The sequence below is a fragment of the Odontesthes bonariensis genome, chromosome 18 (assembly GCF_027942865.1).
Source record: "Odontesthes bonariensis isolate fOdoBon6 chromosome 18, fOdoBon6.hap1, whole genome shotgun sequence".
Classification (NCBI taxonomy): Eukaryota; Metazoa; Chordata; class Actinopteri; order Atheriniformes; family Atherinopsidae; genus Odontesthes; species Odontesthes bonariensis.
The window spans coordinates 23662328-23681576 of record NC_134523.1 but is presented as its reverse complement, the minus strand read 5'-3'; the positions used below and the strand labels follow the sequence as shown (position 1 = coordinate 23681576).

The 19249-nt window shown below is 40.7% G+C and overlaps 1 pseudogene; it reads left to right on the top strand.

Annotated features, from left to right (window-relative positions):
• The first annotated feature begins 2750 nt into the window (after window positions 1-2750).
• Window positions 2751-12214, top strand: LOC142367371 (major histocompatibility complex class I-related protein 1-like; annotated as a pseudogene).
• The last annotated feature ends 7035 nt before the right edge of the window (window positions 12215-19249 follow it).

Genomic DNA, 19249 nt, shown 5'->3' with positions numbered 1-19249 from the left:
CGTCTGTCTCCACTCGGTCTCTTCCAAGAGCCTGACGCACTAAGGCATCCAAAAGTAGCAAGACAGCCGCTGCGCTTCCCATTACAGATTCAAATGAACCTTCAATTAGTGCACAATTTAAGTCAAACAGAATAATGTCAGCATAATTATGGGGTATAATGTATATTTATTTATGTTTTCTTCAAAGTAATTAAATATACAATCCATTAGTCAAACAAACTTGATTGGAATAACAGCGGCCTATTTTACGAAACTCCTACGACAGCTCTGGATCACTCGTAAATTCTGTTCGTACCTGAAAGAAAACGTAAAATACGAAAAGATTGGTGAATGCGATTAGTGAAATCTCTTAAATCACTCGTACGGACGATTTAAGAACAAATCTGTGCGTACGAACGGTTCTTGCATGAGGCCCATTGTGTTTATTTATCATTTCTTATGCTTGGAGTAATATTCAGTGGTAATAACTGTAAACTAAAAAAACATTTGTCCTTCCATTTTCCAGACAGATCTACTCTTGAGAGATCCTCTACACCACGTAAGCAGAACTTACACATATCCTACTATTTTTCTGACCTGGATATTGTCCTAACAATGTTTTGTGTAAAGTCAGTCCAGGATCAGTGGACCTAACAGTGTGTTTTGGACCCCTACAGCCTCTGACACCATCTCTCTCTGAGAGACTCGTTGACCAGATCCAGAGACAAGATTGATGAAGGCAGCATCCTGCACTGATGTCACACATTTGGACAAAAATCATCTTGAAGAGAAAACAGCTGGACTTTTTTCTATTTACTGTTTCTTCGTTAAAGCTCCAATTGGCTTCTTCAACTTCTTGAACTAACTCACGGAAGTAAGAAGAGCAAATACTACTTTTTTATATGTGGATTGTTAGAGGGAAATCAGGTTATATAAGAATAAAGCTAAATGGGTTAAATTGTGTCAGTTTTGGACGTTTGTTAAAACCGATCAAAACTTTTTTCTCAATGTTATGTAATAATCAAATGATTGTCCACAAATATACCAAGTCGAATATTATTTTTAGATTTCAATGCATAATAAAATGTTTAATTAAATCATAAAACTTTGTCTTTACTTTATTTAAACAATCAGAATCATGCATGAACAGTTTGATTCAGGCCTCTGTTCAGAAGTAGCACAGTTACACAATGTGTACTCTAAATCTGTAACTAAAAACCTTTCCGTTTTGATTGATATGGTTCAGTTAAACAGGGGAAAGTCTCAAGTAACTTTTAACGTTTAACACTTTGTCCATCAGCAGAGTGCAAAGAATAACAATACACTGTATGTTGTGGTCTAACAGCACCATTTAAGCTGCATTAATGACGGCTAATGTCGAAAAAGGTCTGAAATAATGGAAATGGAGCATTTATGGAAGCTTAGAAAGAAGCCAGAAATGTTCAACAAAAACTTTAAGATTGACAACAAGTGAAACTGTTAATGGTTTCAGTTGAGTCAATCAAAGTATTTGACTGCAACTAACAAATACTGATGATTAGAATAAAATGTGATATAATAAACCCCCAAAAATAAAGTTTGTACTGCAGTTTCAATGTCTAATCTACTAAACGAAGAAGAGAAAATAGTTCGTTTAAACTTAAAGCAGGTTCCAGTTCAACCAGTTTTTGTTTTAACAAGGAAAGCTGAAACAAACTGAGACTGAGCCAAGACGAAGAAAAGCAGGTCGCAACATTTTTGTGGGTAAGCCCCCCCCCCCAAAAGAAAAACAAAAATAGTTGTCTCCTCCTCACAGGTGTGGTATCAAACTTACATGACAAAAGACAGTCTCAGTGCAAAGTTCAAGGAACAAGACAGCCTTAAATAAAATGTGTAATCTCCTCTGATTAAAGTATTAAGATTGAACTAATTTACCATACAGTGGGTCACTGTTTTGACAAAAACAGTGATGTCCCATTCCCACAGACACGATTTACGCTGACTGGAAAGGACAACAAGAAACAGCAAATGAAGCTTGAAAGAAAAAAAAACTCCTCTTGCGGACAAACCAAACAACTACAATCATTAGGTCCAGAAGAAAGAAAATGAATAGATCATTGCATAGCGTAAGATATCCTGAGTCTGAAATATAAGGAGAGGATCCTAAGATTTTGTTATCACTTCCATCAGGTTGGTAATAGCAGAAACCATTTCGGAAGCCATTAACCAGCCACATTTTACTCAGATCTGATCGGAATGAGTGATTCAGTGTTTGCACCTCCTCCTCACACCTTCCAGGTGAGTCACAGTTCTCAGTAACGAGTTTGCTTTCACTACCAGGACAGCGTTACGAGGGATTAAGCAGTGGTGCCAACATCAGGCACGTCACCAGACACTTTTTCCCGGGGCACGTGCCCCTGTAAACATGCGTTGTGCCCCTGTAAAAAATCCCATATACATCCTTCAGACTACGCTGCGACTTATGTGCCAAGGAAGAATAACACAGACCCGATTTTCCCCATTTCAACCACGTAACCTACTTTAGCCAATGCCGCACAGGTCTATCAAAGAGTGAAGTGAAGAGGTTGTATTCGCAGGCGTTGAGTGCGTCTGTGCATGTTCAGCGAATGGACCGTGGGTGACGCGTAGCACACGAAATCAGAGTTGGAAGGCAAGATACTGCGGCCCGCACGTCATATTTATCAGCAGGTAGTAGCCCACACATTTTGCCAATCAAAGCGTAGTAGGCTATATGAACCACTACACATTGATGGATTGCCGTCACCGTGGTCATGGACATAAGGAAATTCAGGAGGAGAGTCAGGGACAGAGAAGCTACAAGGAGAACTGAGAATGAAGTGGAGGGAGGTGAGAGATTTGTTTTTTCTCTGTTGTGTCAACAACCATGCCTACCGATAGGCCACTATAATTTCTTACACCAAATACGTTTGCATTTAGGCTTAAACGGTTCCATGGCATATGAAAAACGCAAGACAATATCCTATTCTGCCAATTATAGCCCATTTACGAAACTATCTTGGGCATTATAAATGGGTAAAAAGTGGGAAAGCTAGTTTAAAAGGCTACTCAATCACGGGAATAACTTTTCAGACCATATCAGGTACTCTTAATTAAATTTTTATTTTGCAACACTTGTAGAAGTATTTAATGACTGTGCTACAGTAAGATTACTGGTGTTCTGGCTGGGGGCCTGTGCCCCTGTACAGCTGTATGCCTAGCAACGTCCCTGGCCAACATAATCTTTCAGGGAAACTTGAAAAATGAAATGAAGATAATATTATTGTTTCTCTTCTGTCAAGTTTCATCAGCAGGCATAAATCCTGTCGATTACATCCTGCGAACAGTAACTAATAATGATGTTATAAAACTGGATCCTCTTCTCCCGCAGTGAAACGCTCATTGACGGTTTTGACCACTGGATCTTCTGGTGTCTCAAATTTGCCAGAGATGAGCAGGGCTATAGCCGCTGAAGGTGTTCAGGTGGATTACTGCGACAGCAACAAAAACAGAAGAAGTTACCCAGGTTTCTGGGAGAAAGTAAATGAAGACGATCCACAGATCCTGAAACACTTCACCAATATATGTTTTAAGGATATACCCCTCAGCTACAACCTGGCGTTTCATGATTTCAAGGAAATCAACAGAAATTAAGGTAGTGTAAAGTATCTTTTATATTTCAGTTTTTGTTTTCTGCCGCACTGTTAATAAATCCATTCATCTTTGATAACTGCTGTCTCTGTTGTCTGTCTCAGCTGTTCACATTTTTCTGTGTATGGGTGGCTGCGAATATGACGAAAAGACTGGAGATGTCACCTCCCATTTGTGGTGAGTGTGGTTATAATGGGGAGCAGTTAGTGGAATTGGATCTGAATAATGCTACATGGATCGCTAATAATCCAATGGCTGCCATCATCAAACCAAAGTGGAACCGTGATAAGGCTATACAGTACTAAAAAGCTATCAAGCCTTCTACAAGCAGACGTGCCCCGATTGGCTAAAAAAGTTTATGGCTTTTGCCCCACTGAAGAGAACAGGTAAAGAAAGGTTTTGTGAATTTTTCGGGACGCAACAATGTACCTATAGTCAGCTCAGTTTGGATTTACATTAAATTATCATCTATCATAATCTATCATAATCTTTTGACATGAAGCTGTATGACATCCCATATTAGCAATATCATTTATGAACATTGACTTACCCCCTGCTGCGTCCTGTGAGCCGAGTTCCAGCCTCGTTTTGGCGTTGACGAAGGTAGTCCGGCTAGTTGGCAGGGGTTTAAAAAATAAAGCGTCTTGCTTCTCAAAACAATATGCGTTCAAAAGAGTAATACATTTGCATCACAAAATCGTCCCTCCAGAAAAAGTCAGACCTCACATCGCTTGGCGCTATTTTTTTATTTTTGTGTCCCCAGCCAACTAGCCGGACTACCTTCGTCAACGCCAAAACGAGGCTGGAACTCGGCTCACAGGACGCAGGGGGGGTAAGTCAATGTTCATAAATGACATTTGTTACGGTCCCTGACCTCCAGGGGGGGGAGCTCTCTTCATGAGACACCCTTCTTACCCTTTCTTGCTGTTTGCAGCCCGAGAAGCAAAGCAGAAATCTCTTGGTTTCAGTCCTGCTGAATTAGTTTTTGGACATGAAGTGAGGGGACCACTGAAAGTGCTGAAAGAACAATTCCTGTCAGCTGGCACACAGCCACACTGAAATGTGTTTGAATTTGTTGCACAGTGTCATAGGGCCGGCACGGTATATGTATTCGTACCGAACCGTCACGGTACGGGGGTCACGGTTCGGTACGCGCATTTCCACGCAGAATACACACGGTACAGAAGTTTTCTGAACGCAGAACTGTTATTTTGCAAGAGTTTCCTTCAGGACCCATTTAAACACTGCCACATGCAAGCTCTGATTGGTCCGTAGAGATATACGCTTTCGGACAGAGTAGTTATAAGAACGCAGTTATCAGAACTGTCCTACTCGAATTTCGTTCTGATAACTGTCCTTCCCCAGCGGAACTGTTTCAGTCTGCATTCGCACATGAGTCGGGACTGATGCGCCGCGCGCAGCCGTCCGCGTCAGTGACGTGTTAGCCGTTAGCCGTTTAGCGCCACATTCAACAACAAAACTGAACAAAACAAAACCTGAGAGAAGAAAAAACACCACAAAGAAGCTAATATGGAGAGCGGGGAGGCCACCGTGTTCATGGTCTGCATGATGGTGATATTAATCATGGACAATCACATCAGGCGTCTAACATCGAGGCTGGAAGAGCTCACAGAGAGAGTCAGGATCAAGCGCAGGCGATACTTCTTTGTTTCATGAAGGAAGAAAGGTATGGAAAGCCTAAAGTGCCATATTGCGCATCTAAGTATCACGTTAAGATTGCAATTCACCCGCTAAAAGCGCCCGTTTCCCCGAATTTTCGCGCGCTTTTTACGTCCGTAATGATGGTTCCGCACAACGCGCGTCGCGGACACGTTTTCCTAAAGGTAACGACGCACGTAAGGAACGCGTGTGTTGACCTGACAATACGCGCGTTCAAGACGTGCGTTTTCCTAATATGATAATAATGTCCTTCCTTCTTTTCCGACAGCCAATGCATTTGAAGTGGTTGCGCCCAATCGCTGATCAAGACAGCCAGACCAAGATAGTTCTGCACAGATCTGCTTTGTTGAAAACTCTGCACAGATCTCTGTGTGGCAATGTTGCCAAAGTTCACTGCATTGTCGTTTTACAAAGCTTTAATTTTAGGAATACAACTCCTACACATGCACTTCGCTGTTATTTTGAATCCATTTCCATGCATTTGTTCGTGTAAAAGTGTTTTTCATCGACATACATTGCTGACTAATGTTTTGTGCGTTAGAGTTGGTACTTGGAGTAGTTCCTCTCAAAACAACAAAGTGATGGTTCAGTGGTTAGAGTGACTGCCTGGCATGCAAATCTCTTGCGTCAGTGCAGGTTCGAATTCCGCAGTGGTAATTTCAAGTTTTCCCCTCATACTCTCTCTTGTCTCTAACCAAGCCCGTTTCTTAAGTTTTTTTTCTTTAGGCTATCCCTTGGCCGAAGGCCAGCGACCATGTTTCAACATGCCTCTTAAAATAGCACCTTCGAATCCCGTGTGAACTCTTGTTTACATGAGTTGTGTTATCTGTAATCAATCAGGAGCAGTGGCTCTATAAACTTCAATGAACTCTCGCTAAAATTTAAGTTACTGTTATGTTATCTGTAATCAATCTGGAGCAGTTGCTCCATACATTTCAATTATGCACCCCCCATCAAATTAAGCTGTATCTAGTTTTTATGTGGTATTGGACAAAAATTATTTCTTTTTCATATCCATCTGTTCCTGTTAACGGGCCTAACTATTCTATAAGGAGTAGCCACACTGAACTTACCATTATCCAGGAGATGTTCCAGCTTGACTATTATGTTTTATTCAGCTTCAAATTAATTCAAAGCCCATCAGAAAACATGTAAAATTACCAATGACTAAACTAACAATATAGCCTGTGTTTATGTGTACATGTAGTTCATAATGCTGAAGGAACTGAACCAGAAAAAAAATATTTATTTATATTTACAATATTAACAGTCTTTCTCACTCCCTCCGCCCCACCTACTGAGCTGCATGTAGAACAGCACTCATTTGTGTGAGGTGATCTTAATGTAGGTGATCTTAATGTGAGCTTAATGCAGAAAAAAAATCCATGTTGGGGTCAGTGACAAGGATTTGCATAATGAGAAATTATACAATGTTCCACTACACTATTCTAAATGCTTCCACCAGGTATGCTAAAATGTATATTTTGGTTTTCTGTGTGTTTCATGCTATGTAAAAAATGCCCGATTGCCCCTGAATATGTCAAATGACAATAAAACACGGCAATAAAAAGTGTAATATAAGTGCGGTTGTTAGCTAATATCATTCCATCCTTTGAAAATTGATTTTGTTGGGATTACTATCAAAATTTGAGCCCAATGATCGTTGTGGCATTGTCATCTTTGTATAATTTCTCATTTGTAACAAAGCTTTGTAAAACGACAATGCAGTGAACTTTGGCAACATTGCCACACAGAGATCTGTGCAGAGTTTTCAACAAAGCAGATCTGTGCAGAACTATCTTGGTCTGGCTGTCTTGATCAGCGATTGGGCGCAACCACTTCAAATGCATTGGCTGTCGGAAAAGAAGGAAGGACATTATTATCATATTAGGAAAACGCACGTCTTGAACGCGCGTATTGTCAGGTCAACACGCGCGTTTCTTACGCGCGTCGTTACCTAGACAACGCGCGTCCGTGACCATCATTACGGACGTAAAAAGCGCGCGAAAATTCGGGGAAACGGGCGATTTTAGCGGGTGAATTGCAATCTTAACGTGATACTTAGATGCGCAATATGGCACTTTAGGCTTGCCACAGAAAGGAGAGCAGCGCGCCGCAGACAAAGGAGACAACGTGTAAGTTTAACTTATTAAACACACCAAGGTTCTGTCTGTGTGGTATGATGAAACATTTCAGCCGTGATAGCATGACATGGGGCGTAGCTACCGACCACCACACACCTCCGTCAGATGCGTTCTTATAGAACCATGAAAAGACCCGACCTATTACGTCTCCCAAATGTATTACAACAACCCCTGGATACGAATACATGCAGAGCAAAAAAAATTACCGAAGCAATTGGAATTGACATCGCATCTGCTATGCGCCCATATTCCACTGTAGAAGAGGCAGGATTCAGATATCTATTACATGTGCTCGAACCTCGCTACACGCCTCCTTCGGCACTGTACCGAAAATGTACCGAACCGTAGGGTCCGTACCGAGGTACGTACCGAACCGTGAGTTTTTTGTACCGTTCCACCCCTAGTCAGGAACGTCTATACCATGCTTGTTCAATAGCCAGAAAGTCTTTGTCAACTGTCCAAGGGAAAATTAAATGTCTGTATGATAGAAAAACGGTACAACGTTCTTTCCAGCCCGGTGACAAAGTACTCATGCTGGTTCCCACAGCTGGTCTGTCTCTTTCAGCTCAATTTACGGGGCCCTATGTGGTGAAAAACAAAGTAAATGATACAAACTACATCGTTCACACTCCTGATAGGAGGCGACAAACACGTTTGTGTCATGTCAACATGTTGAAGCTTTTTCATTCCAGAGAAGATGACCCGAAAGACTTGTGTTGTGAGGTGATACCACACCCGGCCTTAGTCTGTGTCTGGACCTACCAACAATGATGGTTTGAAAAAGTGTGAAGATCCCTGTGGTAGGCTTTCAAACTCTGTAATTCTTGATGCCTTAGATGCATACCTGTCATATCTTCCCAGAGACGAGAAGGACGATGTGAAAAGCCTGATCCTGGCCTACCCTAATCTATTTGGAGATGTCCCTTCTAGGACCACAATTCTGGAGCATGATGTTGATGTGGGGAATGCATCCCCTATTAAACAACACGCCTACCGCTGTCCTCCCGCCAAGAGGGAGATCATGAAAGAGGAGGCTCAGTACCTACTGGACAATGGGTTAGCTGTACCAAGTCAAAGCTCCTGGAGTTCTCCGTGTCTTCTTACACCAAAGTCTGATGGTTCTCCACGTTTCTGTACAGACTTTAGGAGGGTAAATGCAGTCAAAGTCCCTGACTCATATCCATTGCCTCGCATAGACGACTGCATAGACAGCATTGGCACAGCTAGCTATATAACAAAGCTAGATCTACTGAAAGGATACTGGCAAGTTCCTTTGACTACCAATGCTTCTGATATTTCAGCTTTTGTGACACCAGACCATTTCCTACAATATACAGTAATGCCATTTGGCATGTGTAATGCTCCGGTTACTTTTCAGCGACTGATGACTTCTGTGTTAAGAGATATTAAGAACTGTAACGTCTATCTGGATGACATTGTGGTCTATTCATCTTCCTGGGTTGATCATCTTAACACTCTGAAAGTGGTGTTTGCTCATTTAGCCCAAGCTTCTCTCACCTTGAACCTGGCTAAATGTGAGTTTGCCAAGGCAGTTGTGACGTACCTCGGGAAGGAAGTGGGTCATGGCCAGGTACGTCCAGTGAATGCAAAGGTGGAAGCTGTCCTGAACTACCCAGTCCCCACCACAAGACGTGAGCTCCGGCGATTTTTGGGTTTGGTTGGCTACTATAGGTGTTTTTGCAGAAATTTTTCTACAGTAGTAGCTTCCTTAACTAAACTGTGTAGTCCAAAGGAACCATTCATGTGGACCACTGAATGTCAACATGCATTCGAGTGTGCAAAGTCTCTTCTCTGCAGTGCTCCTGTACTGGCAGCCCCAGATTTCAACAAGGCCTTCAAACTGGAGATGGATGCAAGCGCGGCAGGAATGGGAGCTGTGCTGCTACAGGATGAAGACGGTGTTAGTCACCCAGTTTCCTACTTCTCAGCTAAGTTTAAACACCATCAGCTACACTATTCCACAATCGAAAAGGAAACCTTAGCCATGCTACTTGCATTGCAACATTTTGAAGTTTACATCGGTTCCACTACAAATCCTGTTACAATCTACACTGATCATAACCCTCTTGTATTCCTAAACCACATGTATAACCACAACCAGCGACTTATACGCTGGGCTTTACTTGCCCAGGAATATAATTTGGACATAAGGCATAAGAAAGGAACTGAGAATGTTATAGCTGATGTTCTTTCCAGAGTGTGGTGTTAATCCCATTGTGTAGTGCACTTAGTGAAGGTGTTGTGTTTTTACACTATGTAAAATTTTATGGGGGAGGGTGTTACGGTCTCTGACCTCCAGGGGGGGGAGCTCTCTTCATGAGACGCCCTTCTTACCCTTTCCTGTGTTTCAGGCCTACCTTGCTGCCACAGGTGATTGGTATTACAGCTCGTCAGCTGCTCCATAAAGAGCTTCACTCAGATGTGCCAAGCCTCCATTCCTTTTTCCTTCGGGCCTTGATCTGGTGATCGTGATCGTGATCGTGATCGTGATCGTGATCGTGATCGTGATCGTGATCGTGCATTGTGTTTTGAAAAGGTGTACAGTTTTGGTATTTGCTTTAGGTCACTGACGAGTAATTTTGTGTTTTGTTTTCTCACAGTGGAAGCTGGTAGGGGTTTTTTTGTTCTCACTCTTTTCTCCTGTTTTTTGGTCAGGCAGGGAGTTTAGCCCTTGTAATTTTAAGTTTACTCTTCACTGTGGTTTTGGATGATCTTTTTGATATGTTACCTTTTCACAATTATAAATAAATTATACTTTTTTTCTATGGACATCAACTGACTGAGGTATTACTTACTTTGTTTGTGTTACACCCCAGTGCCATGACTAATCATAATTAAGAGTGTTGTAACAACATTGCTAATATGGGATGTCATACAGCTTCATGTCAAAAGAGGCGAACTTTCCCTTTAAAGAGTCTGACTGTTCAGTCTGACTTAACTATTTTTGATAATTTCTGTGCTTGTAAGATCTGATTCAGCTCTGAGAAGATAATAGAGATTAACACTTTGTGATCTAATGTTACCTTCAGTCAAAGCTTAAATTGTGAGAGAATTCATAATTTGGCTTTGATATTCCCTGATGTACTGAAATACTGAGACTGACTGAATGTACATGGACGGCATGTAGTGTAATAAACAGGTTATAGTTATGTCATGCTCTTTAGGATATTAATGGATGTATGGACCAGTGTGTGTAGTCCATTTACCTCAAAGAATAATCATCACACTTAGGCTGAATTATGCTTATACCTTACACAGATAATGTTGTGTTGTACCCAGAAGGAAAATGTGTTTTGTGTTGGGGTCTGGGAGTTCTCCCTTTGTTTTCGGCTGCTGTTTTTTCCCTTCTCCAGTAGGTGGCGCCTCTACTCTGGCTGGCAGAGGACTCACAGGTGTATCTCATCAGACCTCATCAGGAGAGAGCTTAAGAGGAGCCTGCTACCAGCACCACTTCGCCAGAGTGTTAACCCATGTGGTATGTGCTCCAGCCCTTTTCCTTGCTTTTCTATAGAAGCCAACTTACGATCGTTTGTTGCCTTCTCCAGGTCCTCTTCCGAATTCAAAGGCTTTTTCCAGAAACCTTGCCAGTTCTCGTTTTCCTGCGTGTCTCCAAGTTTGCCTCACTTCTAGAGGTTCCATGCTGGCAGCTGCCTCATAAGCTCACCTGGATTTCCATCATCATCAGTCGAACCCTGCTCACCCTCTCGCCAGCCAGAAGACATCCACCTGCGCCACCTACACTCCCTGGATCAAACATTCACCTCCAAGCAGCTTCTCAGGATCACCCTATCTTCAGTGCTCAACTTCCAGACCTCACTCATCTCTCCCTGGCGGTTACTCACCATCCCCTCAGTAAGCAATAACCTCCGTCTTCACTCAAGCTCTTTTCATTCCTGTTTAACTAACTCCTACTCCTCCAAACAGTGGATGACCATACCATTTCTTCCAGTTCCCGAGCAACAATTCCTGTTCATCATTCACCCTTTAAAATGAACATTTTGAAACGTTTCTTTTGTCTCCTGAGTGTGTTCTGCATGTGGGCCTAACTAAGCTTAAAACATGACATTTTGGTTGTCTAAGATTTATATCAAACCATAATAACCTCAGTTGTTATTAACAGGGCATTGTTTTATTAGAAAGCTAGTAATATAATTCACATGCACTGAGCCTTCAGAGTCAGCAGTTTGATATAATCTTTCAAACCTCAGAGCATTCACTATTTGTTCTGTACTCGTTTCCGTGACAATTTTCAGACTTTATGCCTAATTTTGTTTCCATTGTTACCTTCCATGTTTGACTTCCCTCATATTTTTTTCTCAAACAGATCTTCCCTCAGTGTCTCTCCTCCAGAGGACTCCCTCCTCTCCAGTCAGCTGCCATGCTACAGGTTTCTACCCTGTCAGAGCTGAACTGTTCTGGAGGAGAGATGGAGAGGAGATTCATGAGGACGTTGAACATGGGGAGATCCTCCCTAATAATGATGAGACCTTCCAGTTGAGCGTTAATCTAAGTGTTTCATCAATCTCACCTGAAGACTGAAGTCTTTTTATTGATATGGCAACAAGCTCAATATTTCAGCGCTGGTCTCAGTATGACAAAACTCTCGCAGGAATCAGTCAGACCGAGCTCCCTACTTCCGGTTACAATTCGTATATATGTCTTATAGTTTCCCACGGTGGATCCCTTGTTGATCAAATGTGATTGGATATGCATACTAACCCAAATAATGTCTCTGAGTAATCCAAATAATGTGTGTGTGTGAATCTGCCCTTGCTTTCCCAGGCTTACCTAATTGTTTTGTCTTTCTACTCCTGGATCACTTTAGGTCATATGGAAAAGTACTAAGACTTATTTCATTTATAATGTCTAAGAACAAAGCCAATTTTAACAATCCCCCTTTTGAAGCGACTTCATATATTATTATGTAAGCTCATGTGTAAGCTGGTCTTCTTTGCAATTAAAAGCAGCAAGCAAATCTTCATTGCACAGGCCTGGAAATAGTAAACATAATTCTAATGCTTGAGCTACACCTTCAAATCCGGACTATTCCATCATTTCACTCGGAACAGAAACTCTTTCCGAGATGATTAAGACCTTCATAAGTCACTGATTATAACTCTGCAAATAAGCACATTTAGAAAATAATTGTGATGCGTTAGCAAAACCTTCTATATCAGGAGTATTAATCAAGATTCTAGAAATATAGACTCTTTTCTAGTAAGTTTAAAACCTTCCCCACTCAACTGATAATAACTCCGCAAATGAGCACATTTCTTAATAGATTATATGTAAATAATAATTTGCTATATGTATTGTGTGTATGTGGCCCCGAACCCATCCTCCGTGTGGAATCTTTGTTCATAATGGCCTAAAACCTTATGTGGTTAGCAAGGCCTTGCTTCCCCATAAGTACCATAACAACACAACACTGATTAATCAACAAATTTCACATCATTTCTATTCTACTGACACTCAAACCTTGCCTAAGGCAATTAACATTACCAGCAGGTTCGTCCACCGTTTGCAGCGGATAGGAGCGAAAACCCGATTGCTGGACCGGGAAAAATTCACCTATGGCCCCAGTTCCACTTGGCGACCGACCACCTTAGGTCCCGCTCCAAACAGCCGAGTCACCCCACTGGCAATTGACATTTTAAAAATGATTCATTATCAGCCTTTAAGAGGACTTATCTAAACACTTTAAAAAATGAAACACAACAAATATAAATTTAACCAAGGCTCGAGTATATGAGTATATTAGCCTCTTGAACAATTATGATTAACTTTCTAAATGATATATCTTTCTTATATGACCACATGACGAGTCGTGTGGTCTCTTGTGGTCCAATCCTGTCGATGCTCTGTTCTCCTCTTGGCTGAACGTCTGTTCAGCACTCTGATCCGGAACTAATCTTGGAAGGAGAGATCACCAGTACATCGCTTCCTTGAGGGATATTCAGCATCCCTCTCCCCAACTAATTTTCTTTTGGGACAATTTTGTTGTGTAGTTGTTCACTATCATCTTGGCATGATGGGCAAAGCCTCCCACAACTCAAGCTTATGAGTCCTCCGGCCGTGCGTCCTGTAGTGGTTCTGAATCTGTGGAATAATATTAGCAAACATCGCAGCGCAGTAGTGCAACATGTTATTTGCACTGTATTTCTATACTAGGGTATCTCTCTTTGATAGGTTCAATTTCAATGCCAATTCATTTTTCATTTATTTTTCATATGGACCCCAAACAAAACTAAAGTCAAAATAAACAAACCAAAAGAAAATCAAAGAAATAACAAAATAAACATAACCCAAAACAAAAACAACTGGCCAGTTGGTATAACCCTTGTTTTAAGGAACTAGAATAGTCATCAAGCTGCTGTGCAGCCTTACTGAGAAATCCCGTGCCATCTCCTTTCTCTTGCTGTGAAAAAACTCTAAATTATTTGGGAAACATCATCACGATTAACCTCAACATCAGCACACATGGTATCCTCCTTGCTTTTAGGATAATAGGAGAATTCTCATCTGCTTGCTGTCCAACATTCATGAGCAATTCTGCATCATCCATTTATTCTGCTGTGGAAAAATCGTTAGACAGTTTCGGGACCATGACAACACATAAACAACAATCAACACTCAACTCCAGACACCACAGGTTAGGACAACAAATGGGACAACAAATGACACCAAATGACAACAGATGACAACAGATGACAGACATATATTGCATTTCTGGGTTTGATGAAGCAACCCTCCTTTTTTCATTGGGGTCTAAGTATACAAACAGTGGTCTTCATATTCTGAGTCTGATTCGATGTCTTCCTCTTCCAAGTCAGGGAAGTCCAAGTCGTCCAAAGCAATTGTCTCACCTGTTTGCTGAATCAATTGATACGAGGGCAGTGCCGGTAATTTATTATCAATAACCGTAGTGATGCATTTTACACAGAGCTGTCGAATACAAGGTATGCAGCAACAACCACACAAGGTAAACATAGTCACCGATGCCAGTAGTGCAATGAATACATATGTTATCATTGTTTTCCATTTACCAAAAGTTTTGTCCAACCAGTTGGATAGTGGGCTTTCTTGACCTGAGTGTCTTGCCAGCTCTGCGGACATAGTTTAAATTGGTGCACAAAATTGGCTTTGTTCTTAGACATTATGAATGAAATAAGTCTCAGTACTTTTCCATATGACCTAAAGTGATCCAGGAGTAGAAAGACATAACAATTAGAAAAGCCTGGGAAAGCAGGGGCAGATTCACACACACACATTGTTTTGGGCTGATCCAGAGAATATGACGAAGCATGTTGAACCTACTCATGTCCAATCATACTCGGTCGAATGTGAGTCCAACCTATGACACTATAAATAAACATGATAACCGGAAATCATGGCCAGTCTGACAGACTTCCTGCGGGAGCTCTCTTCCACTGAGCCCAGCGCTGATATGCTTTGATGTGTGAATACCAATAAACACTTCATTTTCACTTGAATTACTTCGGTCCGTTCTTAAGCCTCCTACTAAAAGAACCGAATCTAACAAAATGGTGCCGTGACACGAGGTTGGAAGGCTAAAGGACCACCGTGTCGTGAGACCGACCCCGTCCGAGGGAGGACGCCTCGAGGTGATTGGAGGGACAGCTTTTTTCAGACAAATCAGAGGCGCCAGAAAAAAGGTGAGCAGAACACCACTTAATGACTGAATGTAAAATTTCTGCATATTGAATAACCTAAATGAAGTTGTCTGAATTAAGTTGTCCTCTGGTCATGATGATTCGAGTGTTAATGTACTGTCTGTCTGTTTGCATTCAATGGTAACACGTCCAATATAAAAACACATGGCCTTATACAGGGAGAGTGCATAAGTGTCCTGTCAAGTGGATTCGGAAAATAAGACAAGGCAAATTCATTTTATAAATGAATACCAGTTGTGGAACTCGTCTTCAAAATTTTTCCGTGCACTGTTGAGAAGTGAGACGATGTAGTTTATAAAATCCCAAATTGAGGGGTCAACTATTTGGCATTCCGACGCGGAAGATTTCTCCTCTGACGGAAGTTGGGATATAGGATTGAGAATTCAAAGCAGAAATCTGTGAATTTCATTCATATTGAATTCATCATTTTTACTATCTATGTTTTAGGGTTCAGACCTGCAAACAGTGAGTCCCCCTTATGTTCATTTACTTCATTTCCCAGATACTTACTGTGTCTCAACACCCAGTTCTTCTAATCGTGTCTTTGTTTTCTGCTTGTAGCGGCAGATTCCTGCAGATGAAGATGGTATTTGAGAAAACACTAATTTTATCAAGCCAGACTTGGTTCACCTGTGCGTGCCATGTTGGATTTTTTGTAAAACTTTTTGACATTTACAATAATTAGAATAAGTTATAGGTTTACACTAATAGGTCATAATATTATGACCACTGACAGGTTCATAATTTTCTCCTCCCTTCTCGTACCTCCCAGGTGAGATGCATTTCATCAGTAATAAATATCCTTTTACTTTTGTTTTTAAGAACTAGATTACATGAGGAGATTAAGCTCCTGAGCAGGTCGATTCTTAAAACTATATTTATTCAAAGCTACAAAAACAAAATGAAAATGATATTCTTGCTTCTCTTCTGTCACGTTTCATCAGCAGGTACTCACTTTTTGTCACATCAGTCATGTACCTTGTATAAAGTAAACTGACTTGGTAGGAGCAGGGCCACACCTCTAATCACCTGGCAAACCTTATATGTCATCCACCCCCTCAGGACTATTTGATTTCTCTTGATTCTTCTCTCCTTTTCTCTCATTAGTCTCTTTCAACTTTCTCCTGAATTCATCCATCAGTCTCGATCTCATCCACCTATCCACCCCCCTAACCCTCATCCATCCATCCCTCACACCATCCCTCTTTCATGTTCATTCATCCACTCTTCCTTCCTTCCAGAGACAGAGACCCCACAAGGGTCATAAGGTGTCCCAGAGGAGCCTAACAATATGACTTTACCTTAATTCCTTCTCTTAAATTCTCTGTATTACTTTGACTTGTCATTAAACCGGTAACCTCACACTGTTGAATCACGTGGTCATTACTGCTTCTCAGTTTATTTCAACCTCATATTCATATAGGTTAAAGATAACCTACATAGATCTAACATTTAAATGTCAGTTTCGTTGGTGACCTTGTTAGGGTAACAGTGATCCACCGTGTTACAGTTTTTCTCTGTTGGTTTGGCTCATTTCTTGAAACAGAAATTACATTATCAAAATAACATGGACAAATCTCCAAACCACCTCGCAATTGTTCACAACGGAATGGCATTTCTCATTGCTTTCATCAAATTGCAATTGTCTTAATACATATGTCAATTGTTTCAGTGCATCTCTGCAAAAGATTAAGTACAAGTAGCCTACAGTTTGCCTACATTTAGCACATTTTCCAAGTGAATAGATTTTGGTGATCTGAACTGATTAGTTGATTCTTGGTCTAATGGTTCTTCTATCTAAAATATGTCAGCATGATTTCATTGTATAAGTCATCACATGCACAATAATCTGTTCAACTGTCAAAATGGGCCAAGAACATGATACCATCAATACTGTAGAATCTCATGTAACCTTTGATAAATTCAAGACCGTAATTGACAATCAGGTGAAACTAGAACTTTACTAACGAAGGAATTTCAAGCACCTCAGGTGACCAATCAAATGGTAGGCATAGTTAGTTACCTGACAGATGCTGTCCATGATTGTGAGTGCTGCCAAACATGTAGGCCTATATAAAAAAAACTTGGCCAGTATCAATTTCTGAACATGGAGGCACCAGGCCAAGCAAATGAACAAGGGCAAGTTCCTGCTCGAGGAAGATGAAGAAGAAGAAGAGTGAGGATGCGTGGTGGTGGAATAGGGGAAGAGGCCGAGGAGCACGAAGACACCGTGCTGTCCCAGATGAAATTCGGGCCACAATTATAGATCATCCATAGCCACGAAATTTTGCTTGTTTTTTTGTTTGTGTTTATATTACAGTATATGTGTGCTAGGTATATTTTTCTTTTCCTTCTACAATACTATACTGTATGGAAGTTACGTACTTCACAGTATTTGTGTGAATAAAAATGGTTGGTATGAGTGTATTGTGTGTGCTTTGAGGCTACTCTTACTGTGAAACTTTTTTCCTTCAGTTTTATACACTATTGTATTCTGTTAGGTAGTCCTATGCCATAGTGACAAAACATCTAAACATTTTGACTTGTAGTGCTCACACAATGCCAAAAGGACAATGCATTTTGGGGGCACTGACTATTTGAATGAGAAAGAAACTTCATTTTGACACATGGCTGAACTGTTTAGGGGGAGATATGAGCTTTTGCTGGTGAAACGGCAAGCTGCTGTCATCAAACATGTCTGGGACAGAAATGGACACAGAGGTAGTTTTTTTTTAGGGATGTACTTATAAACAACTGCAGTCATGACAACAAATTCATTTGTGAGGTTGTACATTTGTGGGGCTCACAGGGAGATTTGTTTTTATGACAAAGGAGTAACATCCCTCAGCTGTAGGGGGAGCCAACGTGCAAAAAAGCCCAAATTATCTGTAGGCCTCCATCAAACTTAGAGGAAACTGATTTTTTTTTAACTTTGTTGCCTAAAATTCCTAATCTGGGGAAAAATTCCCTTGTTAGGAAAGTTTATGTAAAAAGGAAAAGGCCAAGCAAGTTTTTTGTTTTTTAAACAAGGAAAGCTGTAAAAATAGAAACCACAAGACAGGATTACAAAACATTTTGCAAATGAAACATTTTATTATTCACTGTGGTAGAAATACTAGGAAAAAAAACAATGTATTTAATTTATAATAAAGTTATTTAAATAGATAGACATATTAAATAGACATATTATTACTAGAAATGAGATATTTCATTATTTCATGAAAAATATTAGACAATCTTGCCTCAAAAAGTTGGGACAGGTCCATGTTTCCCACCGTGTAGTATCCCCTCTTCTTTGAACATCTGTAAACATCTGGGAACTGAGGAGACCAGCTGGACCTTTGGGAGAGGAATGTTGTCCCATTCTTGTCTCATATAGGATTCTGGCTGCTCAACAGTCCTGGGTCTTTTTCTGGTATTTTGTGTTTCATGATGCTCCACATGTTTTCAGTGGGTGAAAGGTCTGGACTGCAAGGCATTGCCAGAATGGGAGCACAAGTTGCTTTTGAACTGAAAGCTGATAACAAGTCAAATGGGCCCTCTCCTCTTCAGTCTGGAGGATGAAGAGTCTGTCATTTATATGAAACAGATATAATTGAATACTTAAAGGAAACATTTTCACTGAACAGGCATTGAACAAATGTTGAACAGAATGTGAAAATCTTTTTGGAAATATGCTCAACTTTGAAAAATAATTATTTAAGAGATTGACGTTAAACAGAAAGTAAAGCCAACTTTTAAATATTTTTCATAAACTCTTGAATCTGAATCTCACTTCTCAAGCTAAATTGATTTATGACATACGGATGCATTAATTGTTTGTGGTTTCATGTCAGCTTATTTATGGATGCTGATACACAAAGTTATTCAATAACTTTACTGTATCACTGTACCTGCTTGTAAAAAAGCCCTCAGAAGACACTGGTTGCCTCCTGAACCTCCCACAATGTGAGAGTGGATGGATATTGTAAATTACATTTATGCTATGGAAATTATTATGTTTTCTCTCCTTCTTAAGAAATATGTGTTCATTGAATTGTAAGACAACGGGGTCACACATGTAAAGCCTATATGACCAGATCT